We start from the raw sequence: 18,748 nt of genomic DNA, 5'->3' as shown, positions 1-18,748 counted from the left end.
CAAGATTTCAGGCGAGGTAAATCTGCCTCCAAAGACAACGCTATCAATCCCATTACTTCACTTGGCATCTAGAATAATCAAAAATAGCTTTCTGAGTGGGGTAGTAGCTCTTAGACTTTAACATTTATTATGATTTATTTTGGAAAAGAAAAGAGAAAAAATAACAAGTTAAGCCCAGTGAAGCAAAGTAAATCTTTTAGTTCATCTTGGCAGTAATCAGAATGTCCTTTCTACGTTTGTATTTCCAGGGTTTAGTAAAGGGAGTGGATTGGAGGGTTGACTATAAAGAGTTTCATATTTACTGCAGCTAATCATGGTTTGGAATAAGAACAAACTGAATGTGAAAGATATTAAGCTCTTTGAGCTGATACTGATCGCACCATCTGGATGATACTTAGAAGAACTGAGTCCAAAGGAAATTCCTTTCTCTAATCTTTGTTATAGGAAAGTGAAGAGGAAAATGCTTCCATCCTATCCAGACAAATCCATGAAGCCTCCTTTCAGAAACTGAAAGATTCTTCATTCTGTCTTGGCAGTTAAACTTCCATAACTTGTGCATAATCATTCCCAAGATAGAAATGTTAGTGAATATGCCCAAGAAACAATTCGAGTTAATAACAAATGTACTTTCCCATAAGATACTATTTCAATAAATAGCAAACGATGAGCTATTATGCAGCTCATAAAAAACTAGAAGTGATAAAGCTTTGAAAACCCAAACTTGGCCCAGTGCTTTAGTGATCTGTTTTCATTTATGGCGAAAGCAAGAATTTGTCCAGATGGAACACTCAGAAGCATGATCAGCCATCACCAGCTCCTAATTCCTGTCTGTTTGGTAATGGAAGATGAATTACGACCTTATGGGGCAAAATGAGTCTAGCTGTGTTGCATTAGCAAATCTGTTGATCACAATTAAAAAATCAGAAACTGGAGCAAGAAATCACATCATTTTATTTTGTTATTACATTTTAGGAACAGAGAGAAAAGATATTCCCTGAAATAAATGGTGCAAGTAACAGGACAACTGAGTTCCACTTTCGTCAAGGATTTAGGGGGAAAGTGTGTTTGTTATGGTTAATTGTGAATACAAAGTCCCATATCTCCAAACATAGATATACACACTCTCTCAAGTACATACATGATACAACATGGATGAACCATGAAGACATTATTTAAGTGAAATAACCCAAACAGGGAAGGACTGGCATTATATTATTCTAACTATATGAGGTAGTCAAATAGTCAAATTCATACAGAAAGAGAGCCGAAAGTTGGTTGTCAGATTATCATTTAATGAATATGGAATGTCAGTTTGGGAAAATGAAAGAGTTCTGGAGATGGATGGTGGTGATGGTTACACAGTGTAAATATACTTGATGCCAGTGAAATGTACACTTCATAATGGTTAAAATGATAAATTTTATGTTACGTATATGTTAACGCAATTTTTTAAAAATCCTGTGTTGAGCATCCAGTCTTCTATGGTTCCTGAACTGAACATTATAGGGACAAGGTGCAAAACTTTCTTAAATGAGTTACTAAATGGAATAGTAAGACAGCAACTGCTTAGTATGTCCAGACAGGGTAAGTCTAGAGAAGGTTGGTGGACATACGTAGTGTTCCACATTCAAATCAGTCATTTGATTCTCACTTCTGCCTTTGATTTCTAGACACATGCATTCCAGCTGCAGGGGTGACCTCACTATATGCCCACATGTTTGAGTCAGATGTCAAATCCTCTTAGGAAGAACCACATTCTTGTGGAGCACTTTTTTCTTCCAGATTATAGTGTAACAGCTGTCAGCTGTCTAATTTTTAATTCTGTCAAGTCAACCCCTCTAGTTGATGGGACTTGAGTCTGGCATGCAAGTCCAAATACTCAAGCCAACACATTAAATTCCAGATGAGAGCCTCTGTATTGTCATACATAAAGGTCCTAGGTATGACTCTCAACCACTGCAAATCCTACAGAGGCTTTATGCTTTTTCTCTCTGCATCAAGGTTGGACAATCAAACTATGACTTTGTCCTTTACTCTTGTATCCTCTCTAGTATTATCATAAGTAGCAAAGTAACACCTGAATGCCTATTTAATGCCACTGGTGCTATAGTAACAAGTTGCCACAGGCACTTCATCTCCCAGGACTTTGTCCTGCATTTTTACTACTTCCCATGCCACTCCATTGTTAGTTTCATAATCATGAATATGACTATATGATCATAATCATGAAATCAGTGCATGCTGTCCTTTTCCCTCCAAAAAAAGAATATGCACTCATTTTCCAAGTGTGTGGACAACCCAATTCCTACATCCCCATATTGAGGATCTCTTCCTGGGGCCACTTATGGAATTAATTAATACATTAAGTGGGATCCCCAATGAGAGATAGATGAATGTTCAAAAGAAGTGATTGTTTAGCATTTAATGGAAAGGTTATTAACAGACATGTGGACGAAGTTAAAATTAACAAGATATAGGAGTGTACTTGTGGGTTAATAGCAGAGAGGAATAGCTACCACCCCTAAGTCTAAAGGGACAGGGAGTGGTGCCTGGCTGGCTGGCTCACCAGTTATAATGTGCAGCTCTTGATTTCAGGGTTGTGACTTTGAGCCCACACTGGGTGTTGAGATGACTTAAATAAATAAACTTAGAAAAAAAAAAAAAAAGTAAAAGGACAGGGAAAGAAACTGTCGTTAGAGATTTAGAGAAGTACCTAACTGTTGATGACTGCTGGAGAAGGGCTGTAGCCTTCAGTAGAAGAACTCATCCACTCTCAGCCATAGCTCAGAAAGGAGGGAGTCATGGGGCAAATGCTTCTGATGCAAGCAGGCCCAGTCCAAGGACCCAGGGAGGAGGTCCCACAGGATCAGCCAAGTGGGACTCTGGTTTCAAGAGGATGGAAATCAAATGTGAGCCAGCCAGCAGGAAATGAAAACAGAGTTTACTGAAGGTATATATCTATATCTATACCTATATCTATATAGTGACATATGTACAGAACATTCAGGAGACTCAGGAAAAGGCCATGAGTCTTCTTTGTTTGGGGTCTGGTGTCATTTTAGACCTCCAGGAGCTGGTCAGAACAAAGAAGGTCCAGGTGTCCTTCATAAGTCATACATCCCCTGAAGACAGGGTCTTGGTGTCAAGGTCTTTGGAATCTGTGGTCTTGGAGAACATTTATGATGACCCCTCCTGGTCACTCATTAGGTATTTATATTGTGCTGGAAGACTCCAAAGAACATTATCTCTTTGTCTCTTATAAGAAGGACATTTGCTGTTCACATTACAAGGCATGTGTAGAGTGGCTGGGAGTGTAGGTGCAACCAAGAATAGAAGCCAGAGCAAAGGATCCATTTCCCTTTCTCACTTCTACTGCGTTTTCCTCTGACCACTGTGTCTCCTGTTGTACAAGATGACGGGACACAACCCAAACCGAGAGTGCAAGGGATCTTTAAAGATCACACTCCCCAGACACAAGAAAGTAAAGAAAGAACAGATCTAGAAGAATGGTCAGAATATACTCTACTTAGCCATCTTTCTTTTTTTGTATGTAATGGTCTGTGTGCTGAAACCTAGATATACAGAGCCAGGCCAACTAAGCCTCATTTGTTCCTAATCTTAAAATTTCAAGTTTAAGTACCGGAGTTGGGATATCACCCAGCTGAAATATCACATACATGTTCATTCACTCATTCATTCACAGTATCACATACATATTGTATAAGCTGTTCTACAGATAGTAAGTAGGCATAAGGAACATTTGCCAGTGACAGTCCTTCCCTCCATTCCTCCCTCTCTCTCTTCTTTCCCTTGCAAAATCCCTGATCTCAGGGTTGTGAGTTCAAGCTTTATACTGGGAGTAGAGATTGCTTTAAAAACAACAACCTCATCATCAACAACAACAAAAAGTAAACTAAAGCAGTTGTTCTAAATTTAATCTGCATAAGAATCTCCTGAGGAATTTTGTTAATCAGCAGATTCAGATTCAAGATTCTGCATTTGTATACATTTCTCAATTGATGCCTATGTTGCTGGTCCATAGAAAATAAACCCTTTAGTCTCCAAGTTTCTGAAAAGTATTGTAATTGAATGTTACTTACAGATGTCTTACCAGAAGGGGTGAAATGCCCAAATCAGTTTGCAAAATTGTATCTTAAACCCTGATAAACTGATAGATGTCTCAGGACCTTTAAAGAGCCAATATGTGCTGAGAGCACTCAAGTCAAAGAGGATATGGTGCAACAGTAACACCTTCTGACATGACAATGAAGTTTTTTCTTCACGAGTACATCAGAGAACCTGTATTTCATAAAATGCATTTTGGGAAATATGGTATTAAACGTCTAAAAACTTTATTCATTATTTATATGGTCCCTCTTTTATCATTTATTAAATAGAATGCATGTGTTTAGGAAACATTTAAACCATTTTTGTAGGAAAACATAACACATGTCTGATGTATGTGAGAGCACTGTTTTATCCCAGAATTTTTTAAAAAGTGCAAATATAACCAAGATTTCAACATTTAATGGAAAAACTCCATTTGAAAAAAAAATGCCTAAAAGATAATACATATCCTCATAAAAAGAGTTTGGAAGTTTTCCTTCCATTTCTATTTTTTGGAACAGTTTCAGGAGAATAGGCATTAGTTCTTCTTTAAATGTTCGGTAGAATTCCCCCCGGGAAGCCGTCTGGCCCTGGGCTTTTGTTTGTTTGGAGATTTTTAATGACTGTTTCAATCTCCTTACTGGTTATGGGTCTGTTCAGACTTTCTATTTCTTCCTGGTTCAGTTGTGGTAGTTTATATGTTTCTAGGAATGCATCCATTTCTTCCAGATTGTCAAATTTATTGCCGTAGAGTTGCTCATAGTATGTTCTTATAATAGTTTGTATTTCTTTGGTGTTAGTTGTGATCTCTCCTCTTTCATTCATGATTTTATTTATTTGGGTCCTTCCTCTTTTCTTTTTGATAAGTCGGGCCAGGGGTTTATCAATTTTATTAATTCTCTCAAAGAACCAGCTCCTAGTTTCGTTGATTTGTTCTATTTTTTATTTTTTGTTTCTATTTCATTGATTTCTGCTCTGATCTTTATGATTTCTCTTCTCCTGCTGGGCTTAGGGTTTATTTCTTGTTCTTTCTCCAGCTCCTTTAGGTGTAGGTTAGGTTGTGTACCTGAGACCTTTCTTGTTTCTTGAGAAACGCTTGTACCGCTATATATTTTCCTCTCAGGACTGCCTTTGTTGTGTCCCACAGGTTTTGAACCATTGTATTTTCATTATCATTTGTTTCCATGATTTTTTTCAATTCTTCTTTAATTTCCCGGTTGACCCATTCATTCTTTAGAAGGATGCTGTTTAGTCTCCATGTATTTGGGTTCTTTTCAAACTTCCTTTTGTGGTTGAGTTCTAGCTTTAGAGCATTGTGGTCTGAAAATATGCAGGGAATGATCCCAATCTTTTGATACCGGTTGAGTCCTGATTTAGGACCGAGGATGTGATCTATTCTGGAGAATGTTCCATGTGCACTAGAGAAGAATGTGTATTCTGTTGCTTTGGGATGAAATGTTCTGAATATATCTGTGATGTCCATCTGGTCCAGTGTGTCGTTTAAGGCCTTTATTTCCTTGCTGATCTTTTGCTTGGATGATCTGTCCATTTCAGTGAGGGGAGTGTTAAAGTCCCCTACTATTATTGTATTATTGTTGATGTGTTTCTTTGATTTTGTTATTAATTGGTTTATATAGTTGGCTGCTCCCACGTTGGGGGCATAGATATTTAAAATTGTTAAATCTTCTTGTTGGACAGACCCTTTGAGTATGATATAGTGTCCTTCCTCATCTCTTATTATAGTCTTTGGCTTAAAATCTAATTGATCTGATATAAGGATTGCCACTCCTGCTTTCTTCTGATGTCCATTAGCATGGTAAATTCTTTTCTACCCCCTTACTTTGAATCTGGAGGTGTCTTCGGGCTTAAAATGAGTTTCTTGGAGGCAACATATAGATGGGTCTTGTTTTTTTATCCATTCTGATACCCTGTGTCAAAAGACAACTGACAGAATGGGAGAAGATATTTGCAAACGACATATCAGATAAAGGACTAGTGTCCAGAATCTATAAAGAACTTAGCAAACTCAACACCCAAAGAACAAATAATCCAATCAAGAAATGGGCAGAGGACATGAACAGACATTTCTGCAAAGAAGACATCCAGATGGCCAACAGACACATGAAAAAGTGTTCCATATCACTCGGCATCAGGGAAATACAAATCAAAACCACAATGAGATATCACTTCACACCAGTCAGAATGGCTAAAATCAACAAGGCAGGAAATGACAGATGCTGGCGAGGATGCGGAGAAAGGGGAACCCTCCTACACTGTTGGTGGGAATGCAAGCTGGTGCAACCACTCTGGATAACAGCATGGAGGTTCCTCAAAATGTTGAAAATAGAACTGCCCTATGACCCAGCAATTGCACTATTGAGTATTTACCCTAAAGATACAAACGTAGTGATCCAAAGGGGCACGTGCACCCGAATGTTTATAGCAGCAATGTCCACAATAGCCAAACTATGGAAAGAACCTAGATGTCCATCAACAGATGAATGGATCAAGAAGATGTGGTATATATACAAAATGGAATACTATGCAGCCATCAAAAGAAATGAAATCTTGCCATTTGCGACAACATGGATGGAACTAGAACGTGTCATGCTTAGCGAAATAAGTCAAGCAGAGAAAGACAACTATCATATGATCTCCCTGATATGAGGAAGTGGTGATGCAACATGGGGGCTTAAGTGGGTAGGAGAAGAATAAATGAAACAAGATGGGATTGGGAGGGAGACAAACCATAAATGACTCTTAATCTCACATTACAAACTGAGGGTTGATGGGGGGAGGGGTTTGGGAGAAGGGGGGTGGGATTATGGACATTGTGGAGGGTATGTGCTTTGGTGAGTGATGTGAAGTGTGTAAACCTGGTGATTCACAGACCTGTACCCCTGGGGATAAAAATATATGTTTATAAAAAATAAAAAATTAAAACAAAAAAAGATAATACATATCCGTGATAGAGCTCACTTGCAAGCTCAATTTCTTGAGAAAAAAGGAAACATCCTATTATAAAGTTATGAAAGAAATTGTCTATATTTCTTTAAAATATTTTAGAAGACTTACTTTATACTATGTACTCTGTACTGTGTACTATGTACTCTGATAGATATGAAGGTGAAATAGTTAAGTAGTGAAGTTTATTACAGGTAATTAATGTATTTCAACATAAATTATGAAATATATTTAGAAATTTTTTAAAAATTATATTTATTGATTTATTTCTCTCAAAGTTCCTCAGTTGTTTTTTTTTTAAGTGACAAGCTTTAACTAAAACTTTTTTGGTGAAGCAAAGGAACTATGATAACCAAATAATCTTGAAAAATAACAAAGTTGGGGAATTTGTACCACTTCAGTTTTAATCTAACTGTACTTAAGACAATGTGATACAGAGAAAGGACAGACAAGTATATCCTGGGACTAGAAAAGAGAGTGCAAACATCAACAGACATATACATGGGCAATTAATTTTCAGCAGAATCATAAAGTTAATTCATTGGAGAAAAGACTGATTTATTTATTTATTTATTTATTTATTTTTAATTTTTTAAAGATTTTATTTATTTTGACAGACAGAAATCACAGGGAGGCAGAGAGTCAGAGAGAGAGGAAAGGAAGCAGGCTCCCTGCTGAGCAGAGAGCCCGATGCGGGGCTCGATCCCCGGACCCTGGGATCATGACCTGAGCCGAAGGCAGAGGCTTTAAACCACTGAGCCACCCAGGTGCCCCTGATTTATTTATTTTTATTTTTTATTTTATTTTTTACCACAAGTGGTTGAGATTATGAAAAAAAAAAAAAAAGTACTTGAGATTTTAAATTTTTCTATAGTAGAAATTTGTCACGTTTCAGAAGCTTAGATATAAAAGATAATACTTTGGGCACCTGGCTGGCTCAGTCAGTAGAACATGCGAATCATGATCTTAGGGTTGTAAGTTCAAGCCCCATGTTGTATGTAGAGTTCACTTAAAAAAAAAAAAGATAATATTTAAAACTTATACAGTGAATACAGTGGAGGCTATCTTTTCAATTATATTACTTATCTAATGCTGTATTAATAAATCCTTCCAAAACTTTTTACCTTAAACAACATTAAGCATTTATTAATATCTCTCATGTATTCTACTGATCAGGTATTCGAGGTGGCTTGCTACAGTCTTTCAAGGGAATGCAATCACAGTTGTACTTATGAAGAATGTGGAGTCATTCTCATTAGTCAGTGTACTGGGTTCATTATATTTGTTTTACTTCTGTAATTAAACAAGAAAACATGTGTTCATAGGTTCTCCATCAATTTTCTATATGTAACCTTACTAATTCTCTTCAGAGACTGTGTATTTAGTCTAAGGTGGTTGGTATAATGGTGACATAAACTATTTACATAAACATAACTATTTATAATAATCAAGTGTATTACAGCATTTGAGTCTCTCTCCCCAAGAGTGATTTCTGAAGTCATGTGTAGTTTCTCATGATCCTTTTATTTTCGGTGCATGGTTCACAAAAGCATCTAATGTTTGAAGAATGAGTGAACGATGGAATCGCAATGAAGGAACACAGATCCCAGTTACAACCCAGAGCACTGACTTTAATGGCAATGTTTCAGATGCCATTGGGAGTTAGAATTCAGATGGACAGAGAGGACTTTGATGGTGTGCCTCGGCAATACCATGCTAGGAATGGTCTGTTCTGCAGCATATACCATGTGCTCTAAAAACATGTGTTTCCTCCAAGAAAAAAAGAGTCATTTGCATGCAGAAAAATGCATAGTGATAAAACATTTCAAAAGCAAAAATGTGTTGGAAAATTTGTACAATATGGCATGTCCTTTAAATGGCACCTGTTCCTATCATAGCATGCATGAACACTTGCTGCTGTTCAATTGTTGTAAAATTATTATATTCAGTTTTACAAGAACTAGAAAAAGGACATAACTGGCAGTACACTTACTGCATAAAAATTAGGAACAAACACATGAAGACAGGAATGAGCAAATTTGTACTTAAGAGATGAGGCATACAGTAGAGGAATGTAACACGATATGTCGTTATTTTGATTTTGGTGTTGAACTGCCTTCAAATTTTCCAATCCCTTCCTTTTAACTGATGTTAGAAAATTCTAAGTATGGGGTACCTGGGTGGCTCAGTGGGTTAAAGCCTCTGCCTTCGGTTCAGGTCATGATCCCAGAGTCCTGGGATCGAGCCCCGCATCAGGCTCTCTGCTCTGCGGGGAGCCTGCTCCTCCTCTCTCTCTGCCTGCCTCTCTGCTTACTTGTGATCGCTCTCTGTCAAATAAATAAATAAAATATTAAAAAAATAAATAAATAAAATTCTAACTAGTTTATCTTAAATTATCCGTCATCTCTACCCAGATTTAAGAATGGTCTCAACATTCAGATAAAATCATCTAACAAGTGGTTGGGGCTAACACATGAATTTTTCTATTCTTCAATTCCAGTATGATCCAAATTGCTCCACTGTAAATGGAATATAACAGCTCTATTATGTTTTTAAGGAACAAATGGGTTTTAAGAGCAGCCTTGGTCTGAGCACTTCTATGCCCATAGATATGTGCTCTGTAAAGATATCTATGATATCAGCATATCTGTCTGAGGATCACAGGTAAATGAAATCTTCTTGTTTCAAATCTTCTTCTCCCTAAAGGCCTACATTAAACTTTCAGAACTTTTGTTTACTTTTTCATTCCAATAAATTTAATTTTCATGTGTACACCTGGATTTTTGCTTAAAACAATTCATATAGTTCACACTCTAAAGCATCCTAGACTTCATGAAACTGTTATGCTCATAATACATTTCAGGGCAGATTAAAATAAAATACAATTTCATCTTTATTTTTCAAGAGAGAAATTCATTGGAAATCATCCATCAAAACAGAGTACCCTTTAAGAAATACTCTTCTTAAAACTGTTTAAATTTATCCATCATTAAGAAATAGAATATCATAGCTATAAATCTTACAGAAAAGTGTAATTTGAGAATTATCATCTTATAAATGGGTGAAATCTATATACTATATATTCCCCAAATGTAAACATATAGTTTTTGATTATCCGTATTTGGCCAAGCCTTTATTAAGTATATTCTGTGTGAAAAACTTTGCATCTGACATTGAGGAAAGAAAATGCTAATGAAGTAATATGACTTAACCTTAAGGAATGTAGGGTCCCGTGAAAGAGTAGAAATAATAAAAAAAGCATTAGAATGTAAAACTGAAAAAGAGCATGATATAAAGTCCAAGACAAAAGTGCAATCGAGGAATGGACTTGAGAAAAATGCAATAATCTGGTGCTAATTAGAATGAAAGTTGTCTTTCCTTCCTCCCTTCCTTCCTTCCTTCTTTTTTGGGGGGCAAATTTTCACTATGCCTGGAAGGCATGCTTAAATTAGAAAGGCACAAAGAAGAAGAATCATAGATATCGTTCGTCTGCTGGTTCTCGTGAGTTAGGAAATGCAGACACAGATGAGCAAAGATGTTGGGAACAGAAGTGATATCGATGAAGCATAGCTGTTAATACTTATTGATCATCTGCTACATGTAAAACATCTGTTCAGTGTTTGATTATCTCGATCCTTTCAATTAGTAATCACATTTTAAAGATTAGGACACCAAGGCCAAACAAATTTAATAACTTGGACAAGGTCAAATAACTAGTAATTTTGGGGGTCAGAGTTTCAAGCCTTCTATATTCAATTGCAGAGCTCAGACTTTTAAACATAATATATTCTACACTTTTTAAACATAATATATTCTACACTTTTTGTTTAATCACAAAGAGATGAATTTTAGATTAAATGTTTCCTTTTTGTAAGAAAAACTCTCTCTTTTTAAAAAGACTTTAATCATTTATTTGGCAGAGATGGTGAGAGAGGGAATACAAGCAGGGGGAGTGGGAGAGGGAGAAGCAGGCTTCCTACAGGGAGAAGCCTGAACAGGGCTCGATCCCAGGACCCTGGGATCATAACCTGAGCCGAAGGCAGAGGCTTTAACCCACTGAGCCACCCAGGCGCCCCAAAATGTGTATTTAATCTCAGTCAAAACTCATGGACTGAGCTTTTTCTTGAATTATAATTATTAGAGAACATACTTTAGCAGCTCTATTTGATGATAGTATTCCTGGTGTCTGGAACTATCTTTTACTCATCTCTGCACATCCCAGCGCAGTGCATCTTACAGATAAGTATGGCACCAATGACAAGTTGAGAGTCCTAACAGAGATGAAATAAAACAGATATGATACTAGATTCTGAAAATACTCATAAAATAAAGGGAGCAGTGTTTTTTTAACAATTTGTATGTCAATGGTGAGTTGTGAAAATAAGAGCCTTTGTTTGGAAAATTCAGATAGTTTTATCATTACTAAGAAGGGGAAGACTGTGAGTGGAATATGTTTGAAGAAACAGATCACCTGTACGTTTTAGAGTATGAAGTTTGAGCAGACAGAGAGAGGATTACATACTGAGACATGGGTCATTTTGAGGTTGAGAGTTTGGGTAGTGACAGAAACTGACAAGAAGTGAGGGAGGGAGGCTGGGGTTGAGGGGTAGGGGTTAGAAAATGCCTCGGAAAACAATCAAACAAAACAATCTACTCAGTACAAGAGTGAGGTATCGCTGAAGCTGTCTAGGTAAAAGTCTCTTTTTCCTCAGCTCGCACACTCACAGTTCTGACTCATACATGAGTTTCCCCCACACTGGTCAGTTCTCAGCCTGGTGTTTTACAGTTCACTTGAGTTTTGCATAATCCACCTGGCTCTAGCGTCAGATCCCACAGGTTAAGCTTTCTGTGCCACAAGACTATCCCACTTCAAATAGCAATTGTAAGTTCAAGGTTGTCACTGTGCTTGTGACTAACCGGCTTTAAATTAGGGATCCCACAACCCCCTTTTTCTATATGTATGTAATGCTTTTAAAAAGTACAAAAATATATCCACCAAATTGAATAGTGTTCTTAGCAATGGAGAGGAAAGGAAATGGGGGATAATGGTATGAGAAGCAAACTTGGTCTCTTTCATGTTTTGGTAAGATTTTTAGAGTCACTTTCAAGGAAAAAGTTCAACATGGTTGTCTTAACAATACCCCCCAATCAGTGCTATATGTTTATACCATAAGCAAGACTAACTTATTCTGGTTTGGAATAATAAGGGCCTGCTCATTGCAAGGCCCTGACCACTCTACCTAGCACTGAAAATTTTCAAATGATGCTGACGGAAGAAAATAAACCAAATGCATTATATTAAATATCTTGCTTACTAAGTATGCAATAGCTTTTGATTGTCTGCCTGAAGCATCCAAGAGAGCCTAACCAGTAATCCATTAAAAAGGAATTGTCCAGGGGCACTTGGGTGGCTCAGTGGATTAAAGCCTCTGCCTTCGGCTTAGGTCATGATCCCGGGGTTCTGAGATCAAGCCCCATGTCGTGGGGGAGGGGGGGTGTCTCTGCTCAGCAGGGAGCCTGTTTCCCCCTCTCTCTCTGCCTGCCTCTCTGCCTATTTGTGATCTCTGTCTGTCAAATAAATAAATAAAATCTTAAAAAAAAAAAAAAAAAAAAAAGGAATTGTCCACAGCAGTAAATAATTGGCAAGCTTTACTCAATGCACACATAATAAACAAGGTGTTCACTTATTCCATCTGACAAATTATCTTTGATGTCCTTTACATGCCCTGTTCACTGTTTGCATTTGAGCATAACATTTTTAAAGCAAATGTTATTTGTATGTCTTGATACACCCAATACATTTATCTTGTTATTTGAAAACATGTAATATAAGTTTATATCTTTGGCTTAAACAATAAGGAAAAGTAATTTGGCAAAACTCCAAGAATTTCCCACAGATTTGAGATAAGAGTGAGATCCATTTTTAATTGCTGTAGTCATTCAACCATGTTCCTGGGATAAAATTGTTTTATTGGCCAGGGGGGATTCCCAGCAGAACAGTATGGAAAAGGTGGCAGGTGTTCAGGCCTTAATGGAGTAGGTCAGGGCACAAATATCCTCAGTAGTAATTACGGATGAATTAACTAATTTTTCCTAATGATTTCACAGCAAATTTATCTTGCCTTGTTACTGCTCTAGTTATAAGTTACTTCTTGAATCATAATACTTTATATTGTCTTATAGAGGGACGCATTGACTTTGAAAACTGCAGGCTTCTGACAAAAAGAAAGCATATTAAAGATTAATTCAATACATACGTAATTTTGGGTACAGAAAGCTAGCTTATTTGTTTTTTCAAAAACGAGCTTCTGAGAATCTTTCTGTGCAGAATTTATCATATAATCTGTATCTTAAATAAGATCATGACTTACCAACAAGTTTCTAAAATTAAAAGAGACAATACATGAAGAGTTTTCAGCTTTTGCAAGCCACATCCTGGAACCAAAAACTTTAAAAGTGAAAAACTGCTTATTTAAGAGTTGATGAAATAATATGTTTACATTTCAGGTAAACCACTGTACACTACGGACTTCCTTATTATTGGTAACATAGGATTCCTTATCATTTGCAAAGTTACATCTCTGAAGGGCATACATCACTTTTCAAAAGATTTTAAGAAATATCTGACCAAGGGTAAAGCCCAAGCAGTCTTATAAAGTGGCTTCTGTACAGTCAGTTTAGTACATTTTAAATATGAGATATTTAGCACAGTAAGACATGGCAAACTCGAGTTTTAGACTGAATGCTTCTGCAGGTGTTTTTGCTCTCATTTTAAATTCAATTATACTTAGCAAATCTAATGGTATATTTTCGGCTGAGGGCAATGATAGGTTTTATTTTGGTCTAAAAATAATGGGTTGAGCTCACTTCCATAATTTATAATTTATGCAACCCTAATTAGTCTGAGATTCTGAAATTTTCTGTGAGAATCTACTGGAGTTTAATTATTCCACTTTACAGTTCTGTATAGTGCTGTACTCCCATCTCTTGACCTCAGATGTAGACTAAGATTCATATTGGTTTATATTGCTTGTATCTTTTTTTTAGCTTACTTTTTAAAATTTTATTGAAATTCAAGTTAGTTATTAGTTGCAGGGGTAGAATTTAGTGATTTACCAGTTTCATATATCACCTGTTGCTCCTTATATCAAGTATGTATTGCCTTTTCTTAATTCATTTTCCAAGGCTTGATCCTCAGACTTTTTCTTAAAATTATTCAAAATTCTTCCAAAAGAATCCTGTTTAATACAAAATTTACATGATACAAATTGGAGGATCATAGTGATTTTGCAATTAATGAATTTTCATGTGGGAAGATTACAGAGATGCACTAAAGTCATGATAACTCATTTCTGTTCTATGGACTAAGGACACTTGGAGATTTTAGCTATGTACATATGCTCCACGAAATTTGTAATATTTAGGTATCCTTTCAATATGCAAATTGAAATTAAATGGATTTATTTTCAAACAAGTATTTCTCAATACTATTATCAGATTGAGAGTTTTTGTTAAAGCAGTACATTGTATTTGACATTAGACATCATATTCCCCAATTTTTCTCAGTTGTGACATGCAGATGGACTTAGATTGGTTTTTGGTGGCCACCCATGCTGAGCAAGATTTTTCAGTCTTCAAAATACTCAAAGCTCAAAGCCTGCATTTCATATCAATTCCCAAGTCAACATATATTTACCAGAGCATTTAGCATAGATTCCCTTTGAGGTAGAAGGGTACAGATGAAGTTGTTTACCTTCTTAAAAGATTTATTTTATTTATTTTATTAATTTTTTATTTTTATTTTATTTATTATTATTATTGCTATTATTTATTTATTTATTTTTATTTAATTTTTTATTTTATTCTTTAAAAGATTTATTTATTTATTTATTTGTCAGAGGAATAGAGAGAGAGAGAGAGAGAGAGAGAGCACGTGCGTACAAGCAGGGGGAGAGACAGGCAGAGGGAGAGGGAAAAGCAGGCTCCTTGCTGAGCAAGGAGCCAAATGAGGGACTTGATCCTAGGACTCTTCGATCATGAGCCAATGGTAGACACTTAACCAACTGAGCCATTTCAGTTTAAATCTCATATAAAATGGATTTGTTCACTACTTCACTTATACCACAAAAGTCAGATGAAAATAGAAATTTTTCTATTCTTGTTTTATTAGTAGTGATGGTCTTAGGATGCCAGAAACTGAAAAAGGAAGGCTTTTTGTTACTATTTCCTTCCACTTTCCAATAATGGACACTGTGTTCCCACCTGAAGAGAGGGGTATTACAAAGTTCAGCTGATACCACATATAAAAGGCCAAACATTATTAATTTTTCAGATGTATCTGATGCCTAGATAAAAAATGTACAAAATGAACACTAGAAACATCACCCCTAAATCCTCTTCAATTTTGTTTCCTCCACCAATTATACTTTGCCTGTTATTTATTTCCTTCTCTGTTTATAGATTGGCTTGCCACATAAATTAAATTTAGCTCCCTTCAAAATATGTATGAGTTAGAGTGAACAATATAATCCTCTTCCTTTGGAATGGATGCTGACTTTGGCTTTAAGACTACCTTCTGATGGAGGTCGCACTATTTAATTAGTAAATCCCATCATTCAGATCAAGAGACTTTTTTAATGTGTATAAGAGGAAAACATATAAAAAATAAATTAATAAATGTAATAAAATAAGTAAATGATGTTAGGTTAAGTAGGACTTACAAATATACTAAAGTTGCATTTCAGAAAGGTTTATAGTGGACATTTAGTCTATCCAGCATTTGACTAAAGTTCATATTTGGAGGAGTCCTAAATATTTTATAAGAAGGATCTGCCTTTTACTATAGAAGACAATGAGAGGAAGATATTTAACTTTCTCTTTCCTTACCAGCTATGTCATGGACACAGGATCTAAGCTTGGCCAAATATTTATTTCTGTTTGCTGTTTTGATTTATAAGTAGTAATAAAATGACATTTTTAAAAAGTCAGAATATTCATGACAGAGCAAAAAGTCAACTATTGTGGAGAGTGACCAATGACAAGGGTTCTAGACACATGTAACTGAAAAATCCAGAAATGTAGAGCTTCAGGAATAGTTGTATCCAGGCATTCTATACCATTCAATTCAGTATTTGCCTTCTTACATCTTAACTCTGTTCTCTCTCTTGTTGGAGTTTACTCATCAATAAGCTCTGTGCTACTTGTAATCTCTACTCTTCTCCTATTACTTCCAGCAAAAGTTATGTATGTGTAACTAGGTAGTCAAGCTCACGCAGTAAACTGTAAACTGAAGTTTTTATTGGCTATGCCAAGGGTTACTGATCGATTTACTGACTAGGGTCAATGCTACCCACATCAAACAAGCTTACTGTGGAGGAGGAGTGTTCCCCCTAGAAAAAATCATGGTGTGATGACCTGAAAAAACAACATAGTCTTGCTGATAGGTAGAAACAACAATTATTTATTACATTTGATAAAGACTCTTCTACTTCTTCTCTCTCTCTCTCTCTCTCTTTTTTTTTTTTTTCTTTTGAGAGGGGGATGTACAGAGGTAGAGTGAATCTTAAGCAGGCTCCATGGCCAGTGTGGAGCACAATGCAGGGCTTGATCTTACAATACCGATACTATGGAACACCCTGAGATCATGAACTCAGATGAAATCAAGAGTCAGCCACTCAACTGAGCCAACCAGGCACCCCTGATAAAGACTGTTCTAAACTACTTTTCCTCTATCCCTTCCAATGCAACACGGGCAATTTCAAATTCCTAAGGAACATAGCATGTGAGGCTGCAGGTCCGGGTGTTCAGTATATCTACAGGTTTCAAAGTTACAGTGTAAATTTAATTCAAGCTCACAATCAAAGAATATCAAAAGGAAAGCAATTTATCCTATTAAATATCTATTTATCAACACAGATTGAACAAATATTGGGCTAAAGTTAATCATTTCAAGAAATTTCTATAAGAAACATATTGTTAAGCAAAGAAATGCCATGACAAGGAAAATCAGTGTGTGTTCCACACTTCACTTTCACAGCACTTATTTTAATTCAGCCAGTTAATATGTCCTCCAACTTTCCCTGGCCCTACACCAACTAAATATCCCTATAGTTTTTAAAATCAGAATAGGATGAACAGCAATAGATAATAAGAAATGCACTTATATATATTGTATAGTGTATTAAATTTTCACATACATCATCCCACTAGAATATAAGCTCCATGAAGACAGAAACATTCTTTCTTTTTTTTTTTTTTTAATTCACTTCTATAGCCCCACCTCCTAAAACAGAGTATGGAATGAAAAAATAAAAATGTAATTTTACTTGTTTCAATTGACAATGTACATTTCAGTTGCCAATCTGGAAAAAAATATTTTGTTATTTATTAATTTTGTATTTAATGGATTAAATATATATATTTTATAATCATGCATGTATTTACACATATTTTTATATATACACTTCTATATAACATATATAGTGTTTCTCATATATATATATTTCTTTGTAAATCCCACTTGTCTTATCTCTAAATCATTTCAATTTCTGAAGAAAAATAACTTTAAAAGTTGGATGACCACTAATGAGTTTTTTAAGTTATAGTATACCAGTTACCCAAAACGAGGTAAAACAAAACCCAAAAATTTTAGTTAAGTGGGAAAATTAAAGATAAATGGCTAAACTCATTATCAGCACTAAGTAATATTTAATGTTTATTTCAAACAGACGCTAATTATAGGGACATGTCTGTCTTCTGGAATGCTTATACCTCATTCAGAGAGATCGATATAGAAACCAGATATTCCATTGTAAGGAAGATATGAGGATGAAGAAAGCTATTCTTGGTAACCTACAAGAAGACTAGTTTAGAGAAAACACTTACTGAACGAGGGGTCCTCTCAACTGACTCTTGAAGAATGAGTAGGAGCTTCCAAAACAGAAAGAATGGAGAAGAACACTTCACATGAGGTAAGAAATGCATTCCAGGTGAAATCTCCACTTATTTTGGGCAGACATTTTGTGATTGGCTGCAATTAATTTACTGTCAGTAGTCTAAGCAGTTTGCCCACTGTAAAATCAATTTATAGCTATGTTTCTCAACGTGAGTGGTACATTCTCCAAAAAGTATTTTGAAAATTGATGGTGATAGTGTAGCCATGTGATTTGCACAATGGCTGGGAAATACGACTGCCATGTGGGGATGCTGGGGGTTGGGACAGTGGGGATGGCGAAGATAGGTATTCTGTCTAACTCAGCCAGGACCTGCTCCCACAAAAGAATAATATTCCATAGCTCATGCAACTTTTGAATACCCTGCCAGCCCTTCATTTAGAAAACCAGTCCAACAAACAAAAAGAAGCTATTTATAATCATCTTAATCTAGAACCTAACACACTCATTTCATATAACAGAAAGATTTTTCCCGAGTTTAGTATACACTAAATTGTCCAAGCATGGAATTGCCAGCTGAATTTAGGAAATACTTTTTTTTTTAAGGAAACACATTTTTTTTTTCTGTTGAACTTTACCAAGGTTAAAGATATCATTCCATAACTTTCTACATTTCAAGCTGTTGATCTCATGTATTTCTCTACATGTAAGTGCATGTCTCGACTTTGTTAGTTTATCCAAAAGGTTGTGACCAGAAACTTACATCTTGAGATACCTATTCATTA

The sequence above is a fragment of the Mustela putorius genome, unplaced genomic scaffold, assembly GCF_011764305.1.
Source record: "Mustela putorius furo isolate JIRA1106 unplaced genomic scaffold, ASM1176430v1.1 tig00003859_pilon_pilon_pilon, whole genome shotgun sequence".
Lineage (NCBI taxonomy): Eukaryota > Metazoa > Chordata > Mammalia > Carnivora > Mustelidae > Mustela > Mustela putorius.
The sequence above is the reverse complement of the archived record's forward strand: the minus strand, read 5'-3'. Positions refer to the sequence as shown.